Raw genomic sequence first — 7,500 nt, 5'->3', positions numbered from 1 at the left:
CTTGCTACAAGCATCGAACCGACGTGACGTATCTGACGGTGACTCAGGCATCCGTGTACTGCCACCACTATCCACCCCCCCCCCCTCTCTCTCTCTGCCCCCTTCCCACACAATACCAAATTTAACCAACTTTATCGCTTAACCTAACTGTGGCTGTACCAGTTTATCGCTTAACCTAACTGTGGCTGTACCAGTTTATCGCTTAACCTAACTGTGGCTGTACCAGTTTATCGCTTAACCTAACTGTGGCTGTACCAGTTTATCGCTTAACCTAACTGTGGCTGTACCAGTTTATCGCTTAACCTAACTGTGGCTGTACCAGTTTATCGCTTAACCTAACTGTGGCTGTACCAGTTTATCGCTTAACCTAACTGTGGCTGTACCAGTTTATCGCTTAACCTAACTGTGGCTGTACCAGATTATCGCTTAACCTAACTGTGGCTGTACCAGATTATCGCTTAACCTAACTGTGGCTGTACCAGATTATAGCTTAACCTAACTCAATTTGTCCCTTAACCTAACTCAATTTGTCCCTTAACCTAACTCAATTTGTCCCTTAACCTAACTCAATTTGTCCCTTAACCTAACTCAATTTGTCCCTTAACCTAACTCAATTTGTCCCTTAACCTAACTCAATTTGTCCCTTAACCTAACTCAATTTGTCCCTTAACCTAACTCAATTTGTCCCTTAACCTAACTCAATTTGTCCCTTAACCTAACTCAATTTGTCCCTTAACCTAACTCAATTTGTCCCTTAACCTAACTCAAGTTGTCCCTTAACCTAACTCAAGTTGTCCCTTAACCTAACTCAAGTTGTCCCTTAACCTAACTCAAGTTGTCCCTTAACCTAACTCAAGTTGTCCCTTAACCTAACTCAAGTTGTCCCTTAACCTAACTCAAGTTGTCCCTTAACCTAACTCAAGTTGTCCCTTAACCTAACTCAAGTTGTCCCTTAACCTAACTCAAGTTGTCCCTTAACCTAACTCAAGTTGTCCCTTAACCTAACTCAAGTTGTCCCTTAACCTAACTCAAGTTGTCCCTTAACCTAACTCAAGTTGTCCCTTAACCTAACTCAAGTTGTCCCTTAACCTAACTCAAGTTGTCCCTTAACCTAACTCAAGTTGTCCCTTAACCTAACTCAAGTTGTCCCTTAACCTAACTCAAGTTGTCCCTTAACCTAACTCAAGTTGTCCCTTAACCTAACTCAAGTTGTCCCTTAACCTAACTCAAGTTGTCCCTTAACCTAACTCAAGTTGTCCCTTAACCTAACTCAAGTTGTCCCTTAACCTAACTCAAGTTGTCCCTTAACCTAACTCAAGTTGTCCCTTAACCTAACTCAAGTTGTCCCTTAACCTAACTCAATTTGTCCCTTAACCTAACCCACGTTGTCCCTTAACCTAACTCAAGTTGTCCCTTAACCTAACTCAAGTTGTCCCTTAACCTAACTCAAGTTGTCCCTTAACCTAACTCAAGTTGTCCCTTAACCTAACTCAAGTTGTCCCTTAACCTAACTCAAGTTGTCCCTTAACCTAACTCAAGTTGTCCCTTAACCTAACTCAAGTTGTCCCTTAACCTAACTCAAGTTGTCCCTTAACCTAACTCAAGTTGTCCCTTAACCTAACTCAAGTTGTCCCTTAACCTAACTCAAGTTGTCCCTTAACCTAACTCAAGTTGTCCCTTAACCTAACTCAAGTTGTCCCTTAACCTAACTCAAGTTGTCCCTTAACCTAACTCAATTTGTCCCTTAACCTAACTCAATTTGTCCCTTAACCTAACTCAATTTGTCCCTTAACCTAACTCAATTTGTCCCTTAACCTAACTCAATTTGTCCCTTAACCTAACTCAATTTGTCCCTTAACCTAACTCAATTTGTCCCTTAACCTAACTCAATTTGTCCCTTAACCTAACTCAATTTGTCCCTTAACCTAACTCAATTTGTCCCTTAACCTAACTCAATTTGTCCCTTAACCTAACTCAATTTGTCCCTTAACCTAACTCAAGTTGTCCCTTAACCTAACTCAAGTTGTCCCTTAACCTAACTCAATTTGTCCCTTAACCTAACCCACGTTGTCCCTTAACCTAACTCAAGTTGTCCCTTAACCTAACTCAAGTTGTCCCTTAACCTAACTCAAGTTGTCCCTTAACCTAACTCAAGTTGTCCCTTAACCTAACCGACGTTGTCCCTTAACCTAACCGACGTTGTCCCTTAACCTAACCCACGTTGTCCCTTAACCTAACCCACGTTGTCCCTTAACCTAACCCACGTTGTCCCTTAACCTAACCCACGTTGTCCCTTAACCTAACCCACGTTGTCCCTTAACCTAACCCACGTTGTCCCTTAACCTAACCCACGTTGTCCCTTAACCTAACCCACGTTGTCCCTTAACCTAACCCACGTTGTCCCTTAACCTAACCCACGTTGTCCCTTAACCTAACCCACGTTGTCCCTTAACCTAACCCACGTTGTCCCTTAACCTAACCCACGTTGTCCCTTAACCTAACCCACGTTGTCCCTTAACCTAACCCACGTTGTCCCTTAACCTAACCCACGTTGTCCCTTAACCTAACCCACGTTGTCCCTTAACCTAACCCACGTTGTCCCTTAACCTAACCCACGTTGTCCCTTAACCTAACCCACGTTGTCCCTTAACCTAACCCACGTTGTCCCTTAACCTAACCCACGTTGTCCCTTAACCTAACCCACGTTGTCCCTTAACCTAACCCACGTTGTCCCTTTGCCTAACATAGTTCACTGCTCGGAATCTCTGGTGTCGTTGTTATCCTCATGTAGATGTCTTGCGAGTGTTGCTTACTTTCCACATATTCCTGCTATCCACTGTCAATTGTACTGCAATAGGACTATATCGCCGACCCCCCCCCTCCCCCCCCTCTGTCCCCCTCTGTCCCCCTCTTTGTGTCTCTGTCCTCTCAAGCTGGTCGGTCTGGCGTTTGAGTGTTAAATGAGCCTCGCAGCTGTTCAGTTGCATTCAGATGTCGACGCCCTCAGTGTACGTCGTGGTATGGTCTGTGTCCATTGTCCGCTGATGTCGTACGCGTAACCCACACGCTGTACCGATCATCGGTCGTTACGTACAGAGTGAAGTAGTGTGATACGTGTGACCGTACGCTGGCTGTGCCCAACGGTGTCGAATCTCAATTTCCATATGTTGTGCTTGATGCTACTTGTCTCGTCTCCCAATAACAGCTAGGTTGCACTGTGGTACGCCGTAGAGGCGTGTGGGAGGAACGTACGAACGCATTGTATGTCACCCTGGGTCGCTGGGGGTGGTGGTGCGGTGAGTCAGGTCAGGTCAGGTCAGCGTGAGCCGTCTGATGTAGTGACGCGTGTATTCCGACTTTGTCGTATTGCCTCACACAAAGTGCTACCCTGGTGGACCGCGTTCCATATCTGGGACATGCCGCAGATGCCGGTTGACAGTGGATCGCGGAAGGTACATCGCATACGTGCGCGGGCCACCTTCCACGTGTTCTCTTCTGCACATGTCGCAGTGTGTATGTGGTCTGATGTAGCGTGTCGTGACACATGACATCCTGGCATGCAAGAATTGTTGAATTCGCAAATGTAGGTGGACATCTACGTTTACTGCCCAAGATACGCAAATGAACTGGAAATCCGTTGTTGAGCGGTTGTTCACGCTGGAGGTGAATCTGTGATGGCGACGATCGGTACAGCTATTAACCGGTTGTTTCAGCGGTACCCGCCACATCCACACGCGTGACTAGGCCCATGTGGGTATGAAGCGATACGCGGCGGTGGCTTGGTGGGACTGTTCCCGGCCGGTGAAGGGGGGCCGCCCGGCGTGTTGGCCGCGCGCTGCGTGGGCGCACGCGCAACAGGCGGCTGGTGGGGGCGCCGAGTGGCAGGAGCGCCAGCCGACGGGCCCGGCAGGCGGCGCAGCTACGCTGCGGCGCACCCTGCACGCGGCGCCTGGCGGCCAAAGTTGGTTCAGCCGAGCCCGGTGCGAAGCGCGGTGGACATCTGCAGTGTGCTGGTCTGATTGAGGACTGTGTGCGTTGAGGATGCGCCGCCGCCTGGCACTCGGCGCCGCGACGCCGTCTGCTGCTCGGTCGCCCCAGCGGTTCTCGCAGGTGGTTTGTATCGCAGTTGTGCGGACGTGTTGGCGCGTGCGCTGTGCTGGGAAACACGCGATCTAGTGTCCAAGTGGGGCTTTGCCCTTGTGTGGCGCTGGCGTTGGAGCTGCCGGTCACCATAGGTGGCGCGTGTTGTCTCCCGCCGGCAATGCCACGACAGCACGCTCCCGGGCCTCTGTCGGCAGCGGCAAGCTCAGTTGGGAGCAAGGGTGTTCGCACTAAAACCGTCTACTCGCCTAACTCCGGGCGATTGCGCCTCTCTCGAAACCGACCAAGTACCTAGGACGGCGCTGCGCGCCGCCGGGACCTGAGAGGGTTTCGAGGTGTATCGTGCAGGGGAGCTCGGCCTCCTCCTGTTTGCAGAATAATTGAGCGGACGCTTGCGTGTTCGCGCGGGCCCCCGGGACACACTCCCGGGCGGCCGGCTGCTCAGCTCTAGTTGACGCAGCTCCCTGGTTGATCCTGCCAGTAGTCATATGCTTGTCTCAAAGATTAAGCCATGCATGTCTCAGTACAAGCCGCATTAAGGTGAAACCGCGAATGGCTCATTAAATCAGTTATGGTTCCTTAGATCGTACCCACGTTACTTGGATAACTGTGGTAATTCTAGAGCTAATACATGCAAACAGAGTCCCGACCAGAGATGGAAGGGACGCTTTTATTAGATCAAAACCAATCGGATTGGCTTGTCTGGTCCGTTTGCCTTGGTGACTCTGAATAACTTTGGGCTGATCGCACGGTCCTCGTACCGGCGACGCATCTTTCAAATGTCTGCCTTATCAACTGTCGATGGTAGGTTCTGCGCCTACCATGGTTGTAACGGGTAACGGGGAATCAGGGTTCGATTCCGGAGAGGGAGCCTGAGAAACGGCTACCACATCCAAGGAAGGCAGCAGGCGCGCAAATTACCCACTCCCGGCACGGGGAGGTAGTGACGAAAAATAACGATACGGGACTCATCCGAGGCCCCGTAATCGGAATGAGTACACTTTAAATCCTTTAACGAGTATCTATTGGAGGGCAAGTCTGGTGCCAGCAGCCGCGGTAATTCCAGCTCCAATAGCGTATATTAAAGTTGTTGCGGTTAAAAAGCTCGTAGTTGGATTTGTGTCCCACGCTGTTGGTTCACCGCCCGTCGGTGTTTAACTGGCATGTATCGTGGGACGTCCTGCCGGTGGGGCGAGCCGAAGGGGTGCTTTCGCGTCCCGAGGCGGACCCCGTTTAAATCCTACCAGGGTGCTCTTTGTTGAGTGTCTCGGTGGGCCGGCACGTTTACTTTGAACAAATTAGAGTGCTTAAAGCAGGCAAGCCCGCCTGAATACTGTGTGCATGGAATAATGGAATAGGACCTCGGTTCTATTTTGTTGGTTTTCGGAACCCGAGGTAATGATTAATAGGGACAGGCGGGGGCATTCGTATTGCGACGTTAGAGGTGAAATTCTTGGATCGTCGCAAGACGAACAGAAGCGAAAGCATTTGCCAAGTATGTTTTCATTAATCAAGAACGAAAGTTAGAGGTTCGAAGGCGATCAGATACCGCCCTAGTTCTAACCATAAACGATGCCAGCCAGCGATCCGCCGCAGTTCCTCCGATGACTCGGCGGGCAGCCTCCGGGAAACCAAAGCTTTTGGGTTCCGGGGGAAGTATGGTTGCAAAGCTGAAACTTAAAGGAATTGACGGAAGGGCACCACCAGGAGTGGAGCCTGCGGCTTAATTTGACTCAACACGGGAAACCTCACCAGGCCCGGACACCGGAAGGATTGACAGATTGATAGCTCTTTCTTGATTCGGTGGGTGGTGGTGCATGGCCGTTCTTAGTTGGTGGAGCGATTTGTCTGGTTAATTCCGATAACGAACGAGACTCTAGCCTGCTAACTAGTCGCGTGACATCCTTCGTGCTGTCAGCGATTACTTTTCTTCTTAGAGGGACAGGCGGCTTCTAGCCGCACGAGATTGAGCAATAACAGGTCTGTGATGCCCTTAGATGTTCTGGGCCGCACGCGCGCTACACTGAAGGAATCAGCGTGTCTTCCTAGGCCGAAAGGTCGGGGTAACCCGCTGAACCTCCTTCGTGCTAGGGATTGGGGCTTGCAATTGTTCCCCATGAACGAGGAATTCCCAGTAAGCGCGAGTCATAAGCTCGCGTTGATTACGTCCCTGCCCTTTGTACACACCGCCCGTCGCTACTACCGATTGAATGATTTAGTGAGGTCTTCGGACTGGTACGCGGCATCGACTCTGTCGTTGCCGATGCTACCGGAAAGATGACCAAACTTGATCATTTAGAGGAAGTAAAAGTCGTAACAAGGTTTCCGTAGGTGAACCTGCGGAAGGATCATTACCGACTAGACTGCATGTCTTTCGATGTGCGTGTCGTGTCGCGCAACACGCTACCTGTACGGCAGTGGCCGTGCGCCGCGTGCGGAACCACGCGTGCCTCTCAAAACTAGCGGAAGTGTTGTTGTTGTGTGGTACGAGCGCTGAAGCTCTGGAGCGGCTGGCCTGCGGTACCTGGCGCCTGGCGCCGGTTTTGAATGACGTTCGCCCGAGTGCCTGTCCGCTCCGGTGTGGAGCCGTACGACGCCCATCGGCTGTGAGGCCGTTGGACACAAAAAAAATAGTGGAACAGGGGCCGTCAGACGCCTCAGTCCCGCAAATGCTACTGTCTTGAAAGAGACAGTGGGAGACTGAAAAGGAAAAGATCACCCAGGACGGTGGATCACTCGGCTCGTGGGTCGATGAAGAACGCAGCAAATTGCGCGTCGACATGTGAACTGCAGGACACATGAACATCGACGTTTCGAACGCACATTGCGGTCCATGGATTCCGTTCCCGGGCCACGTCTGGCTGAGGGTCGGCTACGTATACTGAAGCGCGCGGCGTTTGTCCCGCTTCGGAGACGTGGGAGTGTCGTGGTCGCCTGTGTGGCCGGCCGCGTCTCCTTAAACGTGCGATGCGCGCCCGTCGCCTGGCGGTTCGCATACCGGTACTTTCTCGGTAGCGTGCACAGCCGGCTGGCGGTGTGGCGTGCGACACCTCGTACAACGACCTCAGAGCAGGCGAGACTACCCGCTGAATTTAAGCATATTACTAAGCGGAGGAAAAGAAACTAACAAGGATTCCCCCAGTAGCGGCGAGCGAACAGGGAAGAGTCCAGCACCGAACCCCGCAGGCTGCCGCCTGTCGTGGCATGTGGTGTTTGGGAGGGTCCACTACCCCGACGCCTCGCGCCGAGCCCAAGTCCAACTTGAATGAGGCCACGGCCCGTAGAGGGTGCCAGGCCCGTAGCGGCCGGTGCGAGCGTCGGCGGGACCTCTCCTTCGAGTCGGGTTGCTTGAGAGTGCAGCTCCAAGTGGGTGGTAAACTCCATCTGACACTAAATATG

At 51.5% G+C, this 7,500-nt stretch overlaps 2 non-coding genes across 2 annotated transcripts; both read left to right on the top strand.

Annotated features, from left to right (window-relative positions):
- The first annotated feature begins 4,562 nt into the window (after nucleotides 1-4,562).
- Nucleotides 4,563-6,455, top strand: LOC126333463 (small subunit ribosomal RNA). The gene has a single exon (XR_007564223.1). It is a non-coding gene; the product is annotated as a small subunit ribosomal RNA (ribosomal RNA).
- Nucleotides 6,456-6,817: 362 nt separating this feature from the next.
- Nucleotides 6,818-6,972, top strand: LOC126333461 (5.8S ribosomal RNA). The gene has a single exon (XR_007564221.1). It is a non-coding gene; the product is annotated as a 5.8S ribosomal RNA (ribosomal RNA).
- The last annotated feature ends 528 nt before the right edge of the window (nucleotides 6,973-7,500 follow it).

The sequence above is a fragment of the Schistocerca gregaria genome, unplaced genomic scaffold (assembly GCF_023897955.1).
Source record: "Schistocerca gregaria isolate iqSchGreg1 unplaced genomic scaffold, iqSchGreg1.2 ptg001597l, whole genome shotgun sequence".
Classification (NCBI taxonomy): Eukaryota; Metazoa; Arthropoda; class Insecta; order Orthoptera; family Acrididae; genus Schistocerca; species Schistocerca gregaria.
This window is presented reverse-complemented; position numbering and strand designations above follow the sequence as displayed.